This window comes from Herpailurus yagouaroundi, unplaced genomic scaffold (assembly GCF_014898765.1).
Source record: "Herpailurus yagouaroundi ecotype Mexico unplaced genomic scaffold, PumYag 198, whole genome shotgun sequence".
Classification (NCBI taxonomy): domain Eukaryota; kingdom Metazoa; phylum Chordata; class Mammalia; order Carnivora; family Felidae; genus Herpailurus; species Herpailurus yagouaroundi.
The window spans coordinates 16,683,913-16,702,499 of NW_024412429.1; the positions used below are offsets into that span (position 1 = coordinate 16,683,913).

General features: G+C 43.6%; 1 protein-coding gene across 1 annotated transcript in view; it reads right to left on the reverse strand.

The window, feature by feature from the left end:
* Positions 1–14,978, reverse strand: part of PLEKHG1 (pleckstrin homology and RhoGEF domain containing G1) — a 178,744-nt gene extending 163,766 nt beyond the window's left edge. The window contains exon 1 of the mRNA XM_040448902.1: positions 14,897–14,978. The gene's annotated coding sequence lies outside the window, so the exon portion shown is untranslated. The remainder of the gene's footprint in view (positions 1–14,896) is intronic.
* Between the last annotated feature and the right edge of the window lie 3,609 nt (positions 14,979–18,587).

An 18,587-nucleotide genomic window follows, 5' to 3' on the forward strand; every position in this document is an offset into this window, starting at 1 on the left:
TTAAGGAACGAAGAAACAAATGCCAGAAACAGCTGGGGGGGGGGGGGGGGGTAACTATCTGTTTTAGAGCTGAGAGAAACAGAGGCCTTTCCCTAGCGGTCTGTGCTGGTACCCGTAAGGAATTGAGTAACACGATCCAGCAGGAAGAAGGCCCTGTGCCGAGCCTTGACATTAATTATCAAATTAAATCATTAAAGCCTTGAGACAAGCAGGAAAAAAAGTTCCATTTTCCCCACCAAAACTTTCTTTTCCAATGACATAACGTTGTTGGAGAAGGAGGACAACACAAGATAGTGGCACCGACGACTGCAGTAACTTGCAACCTACAAACAGATTGAGTTCTAAAGCACTCTGAGCCCAGACTTAACGTCTGGGGACTGGAACACATCTTCCTACAGACATGGCATTGGGATAAGGGATGAGGAGGTAATGAAATTGCCTACGTTGGTCTATTTAACCCGGGCCCTAAGTAGCACATGGAACCTGCCTGTCTGATCACAACCTACTTCTACCCAGCTGTCCAAGCCAGAAGCCTAGAAGCCACTCCCAGCAGCTCAGTTATTGGTCTACTGTCCTCAGGCACCATGGGCCCTAAGGTCTACGTCCGGGTCCTAAAGATAGAGGAACGCAGAGCAGATGGTATTTTCTAACAGAATAATTTTCACTTAAACTTCCATGAGACATTAGCGACGTCTCCAGTTCTGCAGAGAATATAGTCTGACTCTGGCACATGCTCCAAAAACCAAGCACCAATTGGTCCAGGGTGGGTTCTGCGCATGGGTGATTCTGGATAGCATGGTAGGCTGGATGGCTGCCACCTTCCGGTCATGGAGACTCAGCAACTTAAGACCACAAGATGAAGACAACACCCCAGTTGTTCATAATCCGAGACGTGGTCCCCTTTCTCCAAGGTGCCAAGAAATAACTTGAGGAACTTTCTAGAACAATGGACAGTCTGCAAAGGGATAAGAGCCAGGAGTTGACAGATTATATTCAGAACTGAGTTTTATTTAGAAAATAAAAATGCGACAAGTACAACAACCTCACTTCCGTGGGCACTGTAGATTGTTCACCCAACACCTATTCTCTACCTCTTCCTTCCCAACAAACCCTTGTTTCGTTGAGGTGTCTACCTCTTCATCTCTTCTACTCACAGTCATGTGGTAAGGGTGCAGCTGATCCCATCCCCAACTGTATTGGTGGATCCTGGTTAATCTAAGCCAATCAGTTCATGGCATTCTTGGTGCGGTTATTCCTCTCTGTGATGTAAGAGACCATCGAATTGGAAGAAGGGACTTGTATTCCATGGCTAGGGAGAGATCCCTCTCTTTCTCCTGGTGCAGATGGACAAAGGAATCTGTTAAACCATTTGTGTCTGGCAGCCATTTTGTGATCATTTAGGAGAATCTGCCAGAGAAAGAAGCCAAGAAAGATGGGGGCAAACTGAATTATCAGTGATGTTCCTAAGAGTCAATGAACCCTAAAGGACATATTCCTTCCACAGATTAGTAATTAATTTCTTTTTGTTTCAACAGATTTGAACTAGAGTCTTTCTTATAGTTGAAAACATTCTATCTGATAAAGTAAAAACCCAGGGCAGGGAAAAACCCAATGAAACTAGTAAAGCAGGGAAAGCAGAAGCCTTGGGGATGGGGTTGTGGGAGATAAAAAATGTAACAACTGTGCATGTGCTTTGAATGTTAGGAAAGAAAGTGCCTTACGTATCTCTAGCGTTTTCTTCCTGAACATACACTGATCTGCTAAAATAAAAATTCCTTAGAATATAAGTCTTCAATTTGCTATAAATCTAAAATACAAAATGCTTGCCCTTTTCTCTAAATGGTTCACTTGGGAAACACATTTTCCTGACTCAAGATACCATATTATTTAATGCATTTACTCAACAACTGCTCAGTAGACAAGAGTGAGCAAAAGTAAATAATTGGCCTTTCAGGCTAAACCTGGTGGCGGGAGAGAGAATTAATCCTCTCTCTGCAATATAAATGCAAACACTTGATGTTTAAATTGGTACTCCCAAAGCCCGGATGATTTGTTTAATCGTAAGTCTGAATGAACTGCCGAGAAGTAGTTGGAAATAATTAGAAGAGAAAGTTTTCTTGGCTGTCTTTCAAGATGGTCAGAAGAACGATCATGGAGGAAGAAAAATAAATTACGGTGTTCAATATCTCACAGGAGGTCAGCTGGTCATGTCAACGAACCTTCTTACCATCTGTTCTCTGTACTCTTAAGTGACCCCATGAGCATCATAATCATTTCATAAGTGTTTAAAGTTTCTCAGATAGGAAAGCTCATGTTCATTAAAAAAGCACATGGAAAACTTTGAAATTTTATTTTGTGTCTAAGAAATACATAGCTGGGACTGGTCTCTGGGTGCACAAGGTAGCAGAACAGTTCACTGAGTTCCAAAGGAAAGAAGCCTTACATCCCCCAAGAGAATCCAGGGTTTTCCTATTCTGTTCCCAGGCTCACTCAACTGTACACGTACAGGCAGAACCAATTTAAAAAGGGAGCATGTTCCAAAAGACTCCCGGTACATGGTTGTTTATTTCTACAGGAAAATGTGTTCCAGGTCCTAATGGTATATATGGTTCCCAGCCATATAAAAAGCCACATAAAAGCTTTTTGACACACAGTAATCCTCAAGGTGGGCTCCAGCTGTAGGTTATCAGTGTCTTTCTGGAACAACATGTCTCAGATGCCAGGGGGGTGGGTAACCCTAACTGGGAAGATGAGGAGTTGAAGGGCGGGAAAGGCAAAGACGTCCTTATCCTCTCTTTTTCTCCTTCAACCTCGCATTACCCATGACTAGCAAATGCTCACTGTGGGACACGCGGTCACAATGGCTATATTTCTCATTTCTCCTTTCGTGATATGTACATATCGTGCACATGTTGTTTGAGCCCCCATGAGGCTCGGTCACCATCCCCACCACCTCTTCATTCCCCCCTCGGCATATGAGGTGCTATTTTATTGCTTATCCCAACGCATTCCACCTAAGCCCTTGCTACAAAAGAAATGAGAACGCCTAGGTCTTAGAGTTTCCAAATTTTAACTGGGAGAAGATGTAAAAGCATAAAACTTTAAAGTGTGATACACTGTGTTCCTATAATTGCCCTGATGTGTCCCTGAAGCTCCACAGTTTCATTCTTACACACGCTTATGTCTTTATGACCATAGTTTAATAGCTCGTGTGTGAATCTCTAAAGTCTGATATCAAGATGCATGACCTAATACAAGCCGTGGGTGCCACATTCTCTAGTTGTGAGAAGTTCTCCAGGAGGTGAGGTTCGCCTACAAATACCAGACTTTCAATTGTTTGTGGGAATAGTGGGGAAAGAATGTAGGTAACAGGACCCCACCCTCCAAATGGCCCTAATGTAGGCACAAGATTGCATTTCGGGACCAGTATGGGTTCAGTAGGCTCTGTCTGCTTGAGGACTCCTCATGCGTGGTTTTATGTCTAATGAGGAAAAAATACACCCCAAAGTATTTTTCAAATGAACTGTTGGAAAATCACCCTGGCTTGAATCGAAGATGGCTTGCACATGACCTACTGCTGTGTATATACCTAATTTTACTGCCCGAACCCGCATCAGTTCCCAGTCTTTCCCGACAGACCGCCAGTCACGAATGTTCAAGTGCTCTTGAGAAATTTTGGAGGGGTTTTTCGAGAGGGCATTTGGCGAAGAGAGAGATCTTGCTAGATCCCAGGGGTGGTGTGGGCAAGCCGGCCTTGGCCTCTACATCCTCTGAGGCTTTTTCCAGCTAGCATCGCCTCACAGGCAGACGTTGAGGCCCAGGGCACAGAGAAGGAGATTTGCTCACCAAGCCGGGCATGTGACGGGATGACACGTCTCGACAGCTGGGGGAAGTGGCTTAACCCCTCACCCCCTTCCTCAGCCCCAAGAAAGCACAAGGCCATCTTCCCGGAATGGGGATTCCTTCTTCAAAGGATCTCACGCAGTTCAATTTTACAACTTTTTAGATCCAGCGGACCAAGGAGACTTCCTTTGCCCCAAGTAAATATCTCCACAAATAACTTCTTCTACGTAGGCCACAGATTGCTCAAATTGGTCATATATATATATTTTTTGCTTAGAAACAGTCTTTGTGCAAGACTTCAGGATGAAACACACACCTTGCCTGCAAGTTGCTTCAAATGATGTTTCTTTCAACAATCCTTACATTGTCTAGAGAGGGGCTCCGATCCTCCAGTTAAAATGAGAGATAAAGCGGGGCGCCTGGGTGGCGCAGTCGGTTAAGCGTCCGACTTCAGCCAGGTCACGATCTCGCGGTCCGTGAGTTCGAGCCCCGCATCAGGCTCTGGGCCGATGGCTCGGAGCCTGGAGCCTGTTTCCGATTCTGTGTCTCCCTCTCTCTCTGCCCCTCCCCCGTTCATGCTCTGTCTCTCTCTGTCCCAAAAATAAATAAATAAACGTTGAAAAAAAAAATTAAAAAAAAAAAATGAGAGATAAAGCGTGGAGTTTTAAAACTCTGCTGTAAATAAAGAGTGGTTAAGTAAAGCTAAAAGGCCCGTAACGAACAAAGCCGTGCCTTCAGCTTAAAAGGGCCGCTACATTTTCATCTCTAAGACTTTTCCTCAGGCATAAAGAACAGTGGTGTCCTCTCCAGCAGACTCTCCTGAGGGAAAACCTGGTTGGGGGAGGGGAGAAAAAGTGATTGGACTGAAGAGGCAAAGAAGAAAAGTGGAGGGCTGCACGAGAAAAAAAAAAAAATTAAGCCTGGAAAGTAACATTTACGAGGAAAATCAGAATACTTCCTAATCTGGAGTTATCCCAAGAAAAACAAATGACCGCATATACATCCATGTTTAAGGGTTTGATAGACAGTTTTAGGGGCACCTGGGTGGCTCAGTCTGTCGGGTGTCCGACTTCGGCTCAGGTCTGCTCTCACCATTTGTGGGTTCGAGCCCCGCATCGGGCTCTGTACTGACAGCTCGGAGCCTGAAACCTGCTGCAGATTCTGTGTGTGTCTCTCTTTCTGCCCCTCCCTTGCTCGTTCTCTGTCTCTCTCGGTCTCTCAAAAACAAACATTAAAAAAATTTTTAAAAAGAAATATTGGATAATGAAATGTCTCGGAATTTTAAAATTTACTCTGCAATAGTCTTCACACTCAGAACTAGGGACGAAGAAATTTGGGCTAATCATGTACGATCAAGGCACCTACCTGGGTGTAAATATCTCTATATTTCAAACCAATTCAGCGTATTGATTTCTTATGAATGAATGTGAAATTTCTTAATCACGTATCAAAAAAGTTTGTGAATAGTTATGTATCAGGCACCAGCCTAGATACGATGCATAAGACCTAGTTCAGCCTTTGAATTACCTCAGTCCATTAGAGCAGGAATTAACAGCTCTCGAGAAGGCATCTCAAGACGCATTTTTAAGATTGCAAGGCAGCATCACATAATTAAAATTGCTAAATGCATTGTTCGCAGTCTAACTGATACCGCAGCTTTGAGGAACAGGCAGATAAAATCAGTTCAGAGTAATTTAAACAGGAGGAGGAATTTGAACTGAGTTTAAAAGGAGAGATAAGGTCCAGATAATAGTGTTACTGCTACTACCCTCCAGCTCCGTTTGAGAGCCTGCCAGGGGCCAGGCTCTCACTACAGTTGGCACTGAACACGCACTCTCTAGACTCACAGTTAAACTGAAGTGAGTTTACGGCCGTGATTTCACAGATGAAATTGGCAAAACACTTGCCCGAGGTCCCAGGGAAGAGAGAAGGAGAGATACGCACCCAGGTCCCGCTGACCCCAGAGCCCCCTGTGTTTCTTGCAGACCAACTCCAAGGAACGGAGAGGGTTCTGAGTGGTACAAAACACAGTTTTCTGGAAGAGTTGACTTAAAGATGACATGTTTAGAAAGGTCAGATTTTACAGAGCAAGCAACACGTCATTGTGAATGTTAGACCAGACACCCGACATAATTAACCCAAGACGTTGGGCAGACCAGGCTGGTGGGCAGAAGCAGCAGGAGGTTTGCAAGTTCAGAAAAACGAGAGAAAGAGAATCTGGTCCTTCCGCTCCAAGGTGGCAACACGGGCTCGCAGCATAGCCAGGCTGTGGGTGGCATTTCACATGTCACAGAAGCAAAGAAGATATTAGACTTGGGGTTGTACCCAGGTGTTTATACTTGTCCTATTTCAAAAATTGCTAATTTGGGGGCGCCTTGGTGGCTCAGTCGGTTAAGCGTCCGACTCTGGCTCAGGTCATGATCTCACGGTCCGTGAGTTCGAGCCCCACGTCGGGCTCTGTGCTGACAGCACAGAGCCTGGAGCCTGCTTCGGATTCTGTGTCTCCTTCTCTCTCTGCCCCTCCCCTGCTCATGCTCTGTCTCTGTCTGTCCATAATAAATAAACGTTAAAAAAAATTTTTTTTTAATTACTAATTTTGTGACTTTGAGCAATGACTTAAATTTCTGCGAGTTTCAGTGTCCTAACATGGGAAGTTCAATTCATGATAATAACTGCACAAAGCTAAAATAATTAAGAAAAAGTACAGACAGCTGACCCTTGAACAACGTGAGGGTCAGTGCCCTTAACCCGCCCCCGATGCAGCTGAAAATCGGTATGTAATTTTGGACTCCCCTCAAAACTTAGCTACCAATAGCCTACTGTTGACCAGAAGACTTACTGATAACATAAGCATTCGATTAACATATATTGTATACATGTATTATATACTGTAGTCTTACAATAAAATCTTCTTCAGGCTCTTTAATGCGGTCGAATCGTGGGGGCAGGGGTTCCAGGGTACATGAGTCGCCAAAAAAGCCCCCGCCCCCCCCAAAAGCACACCCTCTTCTTACAATAAAGTAAACTAGAGGAAAGAAAATCCTATTAAGGAAATCATAAGGCAAATACATTTACAGGGCTGTACTGTATTTAGTGAAAAAAAATCCATGTGGACGTGGGCCCGTGCAGTTCAAACCTGTGTGGTTCAAGGGCTAAATGTAGTGCACAGTGTGTGATAAATACTCAAGTGATCAGCGTTTCCCTTTACGAAGGGCCGTGGAAATGGAAAAGAAGGATGAAACAGATGGTGAGGAAAATTTAGTGAGATCTGGTGACAAATTAGGTATTGGGGGACGGGGAGGGGGCGGGGAGGCTGGAAAGAAATGTCAAACGTGCATTAAAAAGGAGAAGCACGCACAAAAATATCTTCATCTCCTCAAATAGGATTTAGAAGTTAGTTGGAGAAATAACTGACCTTGGAGGTGACTGGGAGCTCCCCAACTGGAAACACCCAGGAAAGAGAGTCAGTGCTGAGGCAGAGGGCTTAGATAATAAAAGGGAAAACAGAGAAACACGAGTTGTCGGTCATCTGGCTAAGAGCCTGGTGGCTCCAATATTCCATCTACGAGGACCTGTGAAATTGGTCCACTCCGTTTTCCTCTGAATGACCACGCTTTAGAAATCAAAGGAATATATATGAAGTTACAACATTTTAAGAAGCCAGACTCCACTTTTTTTCTTTTTTGAAGACAAAGAATATTAAAAGAAAATACTCTACTTAATGCAGGACTTAAGATCAATTGCAACTCTGTGTCTTTCAATTTTAAAACACAATGATTGCTTTAATGCCCAACTTAACTTTAAAAAGTCTTTATCACGAATGTAATCTTCCTCCAGAACAGGCTTCCCTTATGGCCCAGAACAGCCATGACGGTGTCGGGCAATAAAACACACACTTCTAACAGCATGCGGATCTTGGAAAATGCAATTGAAATCGAGATGCCTGGGGTCTGGAACGGGAAGAAAGGGGCCGAGGCAGAGGTGATGGTGAGAGCAGCATTACGCAGTCCGCATGAACGCAGGCCTTGATGACTGCCGGCCATGGTGGATAATTCTGACTTCTTAAGCCTGGTGAGTCTGGTCCAGGGCTTCTACAAGTGTCTCAAATATTAAAACTAGCTGTCTGTTCCAGACACTGGATTCATTATCTACAGCTGTTGAAAGCAGATCTGGCACCACTGGGCGCATCTGGTTCTTCTGACATTTTAGGTGACAGCTTTTCCGTGCCCATTAGATGTTCCCCGGGTAAGCCCCTGGTGGACCCATCCTAGGTAGATTTTCAGCTGCAGATGTTAAGAGCATGAAACCTCCAATAATCCTGCGTGACCCCATCCTTCATGGGGATATGATGCTCCATCTGGTTTCTAAAATACAATTACCTGCACCTCGCCGTATGATAAGTGAACAACTTGTGAACCTTAATGTATCTAAAGCATAGCTTTGAAACACAGAAAGGAAAAGCTGACAGAATTAAAAGGAAACACTGACAATTCACTAACACAGTGAGAGCTCTAAAACAGCCCTCTCAGAACATGACAGGGAAAAAAAGTGGAAAAAAAGTAAGGATACTGATGATGTGAATAACAATTAAACAGTTTTGACTTAACCGATAACTTCATACTCAACCAACAAAAAAGAAGCATCATTTTCAAAGACAGAGAACATACCAAAGTGAACTTAAAAAAAATTTTTTTTATGGTTTATTTATTTTTGAGAGAGACAGAGACAGAATGTGAGTGGGTTAGGGGCAGAGAGAGAGGGAGACACAGAATCGGAAGCAGGCTCCAGGCTCTGAGCTGTCAGCACAGAGCCCGACGCAGGGCTTGAACTCATGAGCTGTGCGATCATGACCTGAGCCGAAGTCGGACGCTCAACTGACTGAGCCCCCCAGAAGTGAACAATTTATACGGGAAGTACATCTCTTCGGATCACATTTCTAAGCTCTTTGGTAAAATACATTTCTGATGCCACTCTTTATCACATACTGCTTCACAGAAAGGTTATTTGTTAGTTGTGTCTTACAACTTCTCCAAGGGCAGAAGCCTTTTCTTCTCGCCTTGGTACCCTTCACAACGCGGGGTGCTCTGTACTTCACGTTTCATGCAAAGTACGCCTTCACTTATGAAACGATCCTGAAACAGATCACCTTTAACAATGTATCAATTACGACTCGGGTTAAGGAATTTTACGCCACTTCCAGGAAATGTGTTCACATAAGGAGCCCATCGGAATCTATCACATGTTATTAGACTGGACGTAGGTTAATAGTGAAGGATCTAAGGCAACCTTCTTCCACATTAGAATTTCAGATGACCGGACATCATCTTTGCCGATCCTTGAGCCAGTGGCTTAGCTAAATGCTTTCAAGGTGCTCCACAAGTTTCAGACACGGAACCTTCGGGTCGCTCTGAGGGGAACGCAGAAGGAGAGGAATCTCTAATGAGCAGACACGAGGCCTGGCCCCATTACCGGGTATGGAGATGGGGCGCCCCGAGCTGGCGTGCAGGGCTTTGTGGTCCAGAAGCGTCGGCTCTCCAAGCTCCTCCTACGGGGACGGGTCACAATTCTGGCTTCAGTTGTTTCTCTATTTCTTTCTACAAGCAATTTCTGTGTTTGTGTTCCCATACTTGGCCTTGCGTCTGTATTCACCAAACTACCTTCCACAGAACCACACGGTTAACAGGTTAAAAAAAAAAACCCTATAAGGCCGGGCCAGGTGGAGGCCGTGGGGAGAGGTCCATGCTCAAGTTTGAGAAAGCCTGCCCATAGCACCTCCTTGAAGACATGGAACTTAGAGCAGCGTGGTAAAGGCTCTGTAGAAAGAGGAACTCATCAACCTTGCTCAAACCCCAGCTATTTCACCATGAAGCCCCCCGCCCCCACCCCCTCCTTGTTTTTGACGGAAACCTATTGCCATAATTCCACAAAATTGAGGTCATACTGTCCTGAGAATCCCCTAATGCTCCATGCCAGGAACAGCAACTAGTTCCTCATTCCAAAGGTCATCCTTTCATGAGAAAACAAGGACTTTTTTTTTTTTAAACTACTATCGTCTTTTTTTTTTCTCGAGAATAGCTGGGGACCCTGTCATACCTTTCCCTAATGACACAGATCTGCAGCGAGAAAGTCTTCCCTCTCCACTCTCTCCTCACCCCTTAATCTCTACCCCAGCTTAAGCTATGCAAACTTCTGGCGATACTTTCAAAAAATATTTTGAAATTTTTGATCGTGGCAAAATACACATAACATAAAATTTGCCATCTTAGCCATTTTTAAGTGTATAGTCCCATCGTGTGGGGCACATTTCACGTTGTCGGTGCAGCCGATCTCAACAACTCCTTAATAGGAGATACTTTTTTTTTTTTAATGTTTATTTTTGAGAGAGACAGAGTGTGAGCAGGGGAAGGGCAGAGAGAGAGGGAGACACAGAATCTGAAGCAGGCTCCAGGCTCCGAGCTGTCAGCACAGAGCCCGATGCGGGACTCAAACCCATGAACCGCGAGATCGTGACCTGAGCCAAAGTCAGACACTCAACAGACTGAGTCACCCAGGCGCCCCAATAGGAGATACTTTTTTTTTTTAACGTTTTTTTTTTTTTTAATTTATTTTTGAGACAGAGAGACAGAGCATGAATGGGGGAGGGGCAGAGAGAGAAGGAGACACAGAATCGGAAGCAGGCTCCAGGCTCTGAGCCATCGGCCCAGAGCCCGACGCAGGGCTCGAACTCACGGACCTTGAGATCATGACCCGAGCTGAAGTCGGATGCTTAACCGACTGAGCCACCCAGGCGCCCCAGGAGATACTTTTTATTTTATTATTATTTTTTTTAATTTTTTTTTTAGCGTTTATTTTTGAGACAGAGAGAGACAGAGCATGAACAGGGGAGGGTCAGAGAGAGAGGGAGACACAGAATCTGAAATGGGCTCCAGGCTCTGAGCTGTCAGCACAGAGCCCGATGCGGGGCTCCAACTCACGGACCGCGAGATCGTGACCTGAGCCGAAGTCGGCCGCTCAACCGACTGAGCCACCCAGGCGCCCCAAGGAGATACTTTTTAATGGAGGAGAGATGCCCAATGCTTGGGCAGAGTCAAATCTGTACATCTCTCTGAGTGCTGTAATTTTGTGCTATGTTTTTGTAACCACTATATTTAGCTATAACACCTTTAATCTTTGATGACACACTAAAAAAATCATTTTTATGACACCGCACGTCAAGGGGATTTTGCAGTGGACGAAGCAGAAGGAAAGCATCTCGATGACTTTTTAAAGATCCCATCCTGCGTGAAGCCCTGTCCTCCAGCACTGGGCCAAGAGTTCCGCTGGATGGTTATATGATTAGCAGTGTGTAGTTCAATAAAACAAGTTATTTATTCGCAGCGCGAATCATTTACGCTGCAGCCACTGGTGAGCCTTCTATTAGCTGCCATCCAACAAATCTATCAGCCTGAGTAACACTCTTACAGGGACTTGGGAACACAGTGGCGAGGACACCCGCGGGACACGGAAGGACTAAACAGCTGATCCCTCCCCGAGCATGCCTGCATTGTACTGTTTGTAAGTCCTGGGGGTAATAAGCCTCAATATTCAATCCCACAAAGCCCTCAGCTCCAGGACTGTACCCTTTGGACATACCACAGAAGCAGCTGGTGACCTGGGTTCAATGCGTGTGCATCATGCACCTGCTCACGTAAGGGCAGTAAGAGCGTGTGGGGACGGGAGACACGAGGGATGTCTACCCTCCAGAGAAGAGCGCGACCCCCCTGCAGGCCCCTCAGGAGCCATCACGGCAGCGCTTAGTGATGGCAAATCTGGCACAGGAGACACACCACATCTAGTCTTCAGGATCTTCGCTAGAAACCGCCCCACTATCCTGCACCCCCACGCGACCTCAGAAGGGGCTCGGAAACTGCTAGCACGAGCAGTAAAGGTCAGGACACTCAAGCACCCTGGCGCCTGGTGCAGGCGTTAGAATATTTAGTTGGCATCTTTCTGCTCTTTGGACAGCTCCATACTGTGCACTCCTAACGGCAGCTCTGTCCCAACATACCTTCATCAGAGGGCGGGTGGGACCCTGGACAAGAACACAATGAGAATAAAATGCAGGGGCAAGTTTGTTCAGGAAAAAAAAAAAAATTACGGGGGCGCCTGGAAGGCTCAATCGGTTAAGCATCCAACTCTTGATTTCGATTCAGATCGTGATCTTGCAGTGCATGGGTTCAAGCCCCACATCAAGCTCTGTGCTGGCGGCGTGGAAACTGCTTGCGATTCTCTCTCTCTGCACCTCCCCTGCTTGTTCTCTCTCTCTCTCTCTCAAAATAAATAAATATTCAAATCTTTAAAAAAAAAAAAAGAAAATGTACACGTGGGTTTGTGTAATGCATATATTTGGGGGGGGCTGCTTTAAAATGCAGTCTTGAAGCTGAATCTCTCTCTCTCTCTCTTACACACACGCGCACACTCATGGCACATGGACAGAAAAATAATGCATTCCAGTTCTCCTCGGGTCAACAAACCATGCGAAATAGGGCCATGCTCCTCTGACTTTTCAGTAAACCAGGACCACCTCACCAAGTGCTATTAACTAAAGTCAGGTGATTCTGTTTATACCTCTAGATTTACGTCTCCAATAGCTGGGGCGAGGGGCACCTTTCTCTAGAATTCTCTTGCTTTCCTGACTTCATCTGATTAAGTGGTACCCCCTCCCCCCCACTGGCTTGCTCATGTAGAGAGGACAGCTCTTATGTAGTTGGCCGGTAACAGTCTGGGAGATGACAATTTTATATTAACGTGCAATGTCCATTTTTGTGTGTGCATGCCCGGATGCTTGCCGGTCTAAGGAGGAGAGGGCTAGCAGTCCGCTTACACGCCCAAAGCAATTTCAGAATACGGTCTTTCTAAAGGAGGACGTTAGCCCATTCATTCTTTGGGCAAATATTTGAGCTTCTTTTTTACGTCTGGCTTTTTCTCGAACAAAATAGCAACGAACAAAAGAGACGAAGATCCTAGCTCTCAGGTAGTTTATCTTTGAGCGAGTTGCCTATTTTGAAAAAAAAAAAGTTCTCCAGACATGCAATGCGCTTACTTTAAGATCAACAAGTGACTTTCAGGAGGTATTCTAGACACAATGTATATAGTCAGTACCGTTGAAGACTAACAGAATTATTTTCTCTAAAACCAGATCCGGGCTTCGGACACAAACAAAACCAGATCCGTCACGGCCATTGAGAATGGTGTGCACCTGGTAACAGACATGAGCGGCTACGGAAGGAGGAAAATTCTAGACTCCCGTGGCAGCAAGGAGGCCGGCTGAGCCACCGGGCTCGGGAACACACACCCCTTGGGCAAAACGCTTGTCCGACACAGACCACAGCTTCCGGAGTCAGTCTTGCTTTCCCTTTCCTTATTTTTCTGTATCATATTATAAAGCTAACAGGGTATCGGTGGGTCTCTGGAGGGAAAAATATGGATTTTATTCCAGAGAAACAGCACCGATAGTCACAGCTCCTACGCCTAACAACACGTTACTTTTCTCTGCAGCGAGAACCGTGTCCCTCGCTGATGAGCAGAGGGGTCCGCGGACTCATTCACAGAGAAGACGATCATTTCCAAAACAGAAATAATTACTTCTCTCCCCAAAAAGAAAGAAAAATGCATTCGAGTGACGGGGTCTCACATATGCAGAGGGCGCCTGACGGTGACTCAGACTTCTGTGGGCACTGTGGCCCCTTCCTCCATAAGAAACGCCAAAAGTGACACTTTACAACTGCGTTGTTACAAAGAAAGACGTCATCCGGCCCAAGCTTCATTATCCTATATTCACCATTGCATTCACTTATCTCCTGCTTTGAGAAAGAAATTAAAATGAAAACATTTTCCCGGGCCTTTAAAAATATCAGGGATCCGGGCACCGTGCCTAAGAAATAAGTCAGCTCTGGACTACCGACTCTTGATTTTTAAACTCTTCAGCGTCCCACCATAAGTTAGGCAAAGGAACTTCTGGGACTTTGTGGCCAGCAATGAAGATCGGCGGCAAGAAAACCATTGTTTTTACCAGTTAACAAAACACTGATGAATTCTGAACTCTGACACGGCAAAGTCATCTTGACTCCATTAAAATACCATTTGTCTTTGTAATCACTTTGAGTACTTCAAGAAGAATAATGCAGTGTATCAAATATTTATGATTCCAATAAAGCATTCTTATTTTGCTAGTTAAAGGCAACAAAACTAACCCAGGGCTGCATTTACGCTTTTAATTTTGTCTTTTATTTTACTGTTTGGTTAAAAAAAAAAAAAAGAAAGAAAGAGGCCTGATGTAACACTGAAAGTCTAAACTGACGAGTTAAAAATGATAATGCAATGCTTAGCGCACTGCGTTTCTTCACCTATTCCTAGCGTCCTGGTGAGCCCTTGATATGTCATCGAGCAACATCAGCATTCCGGGTCCTGACATATAGCTTATCATGTGGGTAGAGAATGATCAAGTACTTAGGAAAGAAGCAGGGTAAGATAACGGTCTAGAACTGAAAAAAGAAAAAAAAAAAGACATACTCCTTCCTTCCTTCCCTTTTAGCATTCTTTGTGGTTTTTCAAATACTACCACCACAAAGGTAGATTGAGATTTAAAATCTTCCAGAAAAACCCAAAGTCAAAAGGACAAAGAGAGCTTTTTTAGCCCATAAAAGGCGTTTAAGATAACCTAAAAGGCCAACTCATTAACAGCTGAAGGCCAAGGGGAAGAAGTGACTTCAAACTGAGTCACACAATAGTTACTCTCCGGGACTCCATTCTTATTCTTCATGTATGTATGTATGCGTGCGTGCGTGCGTGCGTGCGTGCGTGCGTGCGTGTGTGGGTGTAAAGTATGCGTCTCCTTTCATATTTTATCCTGTGGTGACCATACTTGTTATTCTGGCTTACAAAATAGTTAAAAGCAAGAACAATTTTGCCTACAGCGTACTTATACAAAAGTACCTAACAAACCTAAATTATGAATATATTAATTTTGTAGCATGTTTCATACTCGAGTAGCAAAAAAAAGAAGACTGCTCACTTTTACAGGTGAAGCTTTTCCAGTGGCGGCACGCAGACTCCCAATAACCGTCTTCACCTGTAGAGGAGACACAAAAATGAACTTCTTTCTTATTGCTTTTCCAGAATTATCTTGGCAGAACATGGATGAAACAGCAGGGCTAATTCTAAGTGGCAGAAGGAACACGGGCGGCAAAAAGCCAGCATTTTCTGAGGAAAATGCCACATCTATGCTACTGGTCTATGCTGAACCTACCCCAATAAGCATAACGATTTAATTAAAAAACAAAAACTTACAAGATGTGGTATTAGGAAAGTTATTGATGTTCCATCCTTGATTTTCCCTTTCCCTTAAAGTACTCATAAAATTAAAGATGTGAACTTTAACTAGCACTAAAAAGTTCAATGACCTGCCTGAAGCCAGGAAGGATGTCCCCTTCCTGGAGGAGAGATGAAACCCTGAGGGGCAGGAGGACAACGGATGGTTCTCCTCAGTCTCGGCCACAGTGTCCCTATCTCTGAAGTACAAGTCGTCCGCAGGACGAACAACTTTCTAAACTATTTATTTTTTTTCAACGTTTATTTATTTTTGGGACAGAGAGAGACAGAGCATGAACGGGGGAGGGGCAGGGAGAGAGGGAGACACAGAATCGGAAGCAGGCTCCAGGCTCCGAGCCATCAGCCCAGAGCCTGACGCGGGTCTCGAACTCACGGACCGCGAGATCGTGACCTGGCTGAAGTCGGACACTTAGCCGACTGCGCCACCCAGGCGCCCCATGGACGAACAACTTTCGAAGGCTGTGGCCACTCTATCCCTGAGTTCCTCTCCATGGCTATATCCCATAATTCCTCTCACTTTCCACCTCTGCAAAGTAGTTGGGATGGGGGTGGAAATCCACAGAGGTGATATTTACATCTGGTGAAATTTGGGGTGGCTTTTTTTCTGGTCACTATTTTTGAAAAGAAGGAACCACAGACATTTCTGTGTCTGTCGAGTTGTGGGTGTATGTGTGTGTGTGTGTGTGTGTGTGTGTTTCAAATCTAGTTATTTTTGAGAGTGAGAGAGTCAGAGACAGAATGCGAGTGGGTTAGGGGCAGAGAGAGAGAGAGGGAGACACAGAATCCGAAGCAGGCTCCAGGCCCTGAGATGTCAGCACAGGGCCCGACGCGGGGCTCGAACTCACAAACTGCAAGATCCTGACCTGAGCCGAAGTCAGACGCCCAACTGACGGAACCACCCAGGCGCCCCCATGTCTATAGAGTTTTAAAGGACAAACCAAATGTGCTTAGGAATTTATCAGCTGGATATCTTCACGATAAAAACTTCAAAATATTCCAGTTGACTGAGAGGGACGCATCAAAATAAAAAGCTAAGAGCGAAAAAGTAGTCACGGTAGCACTGGTGGAAAGTGTTACGAGCAGGCAAACAGGGACTGAAGTATGCTAATTATGCTAAAAACAGTCCAAATAGAGTGAAAACTGTAAACATTTTTGAAAAGGCATCTAAAAAAACTTTAATGATTAGCTCCATCTAAGTCAGAAGTCCTAGATCCTGTTATAAAACAAAACAAAACAAAACAAAACAAAACAACAACTGGGAAGTGAATAGGATAGATAGTGAAAGCGAGCCCATTTTACTTTGTCTATGAGGCATAAAAAATGTGGTTTTCCTTATGGCACCAGTGACTGGTTGTGGGGTTTTATTGTTTGTTTGTTTTTGTTTTTAAATTGGACAGAACAAAGAAAGGAAATATGTATTTAAACTGAGTTAAGTTTGAAAATAGTAATAAATAAATAGAAGATGAAAAAGGCAAAAATAAACATAAAGCAGGAATTTGTGATTTAGATATTTAAAAAGCAGACACTGGTTCATTACAGAATGAAATAACTCATAGATTTCAGGCAATAATCTCATCTTAAAATCCAACATGAAATTAGAATTACTAAAGGAGGGGCTCCTGGGTGGCTCAGTCGGTTGAGCGTCCGACTTCAGCTCAGGTCACGATCTCGCGGTCCGTGAGTTCGAGCCCCGCGTCGGGCTCTGGGCTGATGGCTCAGAGCCTGGAGCCTGCTTCGGATTCTGTGTCTCCCTCTCTCTCTGCCCCTCCCCCGTTCATGCTCTGTCTCTCTCTGTCTCAAAAATAAATAAATGTTAAAAAAATTAAAAAAAAAAAAGAATTACTAAAGGAATATATCACTGACATGGAAGTGATTAAGAATTGAGTGTTACATAAAAATATCATTGTGAATAATTTAACATCTCAATACAAACAGTTTTCTCAGATGGCACTTAATTATTAAAACTGAACCAAAAATATAAAAGCTACAAAACTGATAAGGGTTTACTACAAGGAGTAAATAATTTCCAAACTACATAGAAAGCTTTGAGGATACAGAACAGATGAGGATCCCTAGTTTTTTGGGTGAAGCTAGTACAAGCCTGATGACCAAACTTGAGAAGACACAAAGAGAGAAGAAGCTCGTTTAACTTAGAAAAATAACACAGAGGAGTACTAAATCAAGGGCTCAGAAAACTCAATTTCTAGTGTATGAAGATAGCGACACAATAATAGAAATTGGGCTTATTTTAGAAATGTTATTGAAATAGATTTCTTGTGCTCTATCAATAGGTCATAAGAGATCAATGCATATTCATACGTTCAAAGATGCTCGGAGAGCAGGGTCAAACTCAGCACCTATATCTGCCAGCCTCTCAGTAATCTAGAAATAGAAAGATCACAGACCACAGTTTTTAAAAAGATCTGAAAACAACAGACAACATTTTTGTTAAAAAGTCAATAACAAAATATGCTCACCGTGCAAAATGAAAGGAATTGAATAGGCCAAATGACCACCATCACCGGGTGACAAGGCTGAACACCCAGAAAACTCAAGAGAAATTTCTAAAAAAAACATCTATCGGAAACAGTAAAGGTGCCACAAAATTATTTGAAGCACAACACATAAAAAGCAATGTTTTTTGTCCATTTGCAGCAATGACCAGTCACAAATGAAAACAGATCTGAAGAGAGATCATATTTAGAAAAATGATGCTTATAGCAAAGAATGTACATAGAACACACTTAAGGAAATATTTAGGACAATGGTTTCCTCATGACAAATGATGAAAAGTACAAATGTACTTTTTTTAGAAAAGGAAAAAAAGCATTACTTAGCCAGGAAATTCAACATGAGGTAAACCTATGTATTTTTAGTTTTTAGTCTATGGATGGTGAACTACCATTAAAGGAATATGAGAACAGCAAGAGACTTTTACAATCAGAGATGCTTATTTATAGGTGAATACTTGAGGACCTCAGGGTATAAATTCAAGATAATATTTTTAGAAAAAAAAACCATTAAGAATATTTGATTATCCGGCCATAAGTGCAAAATCCACTCAGGGCATTAGAAACAAATAGAATTTGATATTTAAAAAAAACCTGAAACACATCATTACGCTTGTAAATGTTGGGGAAATGTATATAAATAGCCATTGATGTTGGATTTGTGAAAAGAAAATGCTGACTGCACTTCACTGAATCATGCTGAAACCGGTCACGTTTTATTGCTTTTGGTCAAAGAACAATGCTAAACTTATAGTCTGGAATACGTTCAAGTTCATGTTGAAAATAAGGCAAAATACAAGTGATGTGAGTTTGAGAATAAAAATAAATAAGATGTCACGATTGGTCTTATAAAAAGGAGACCGA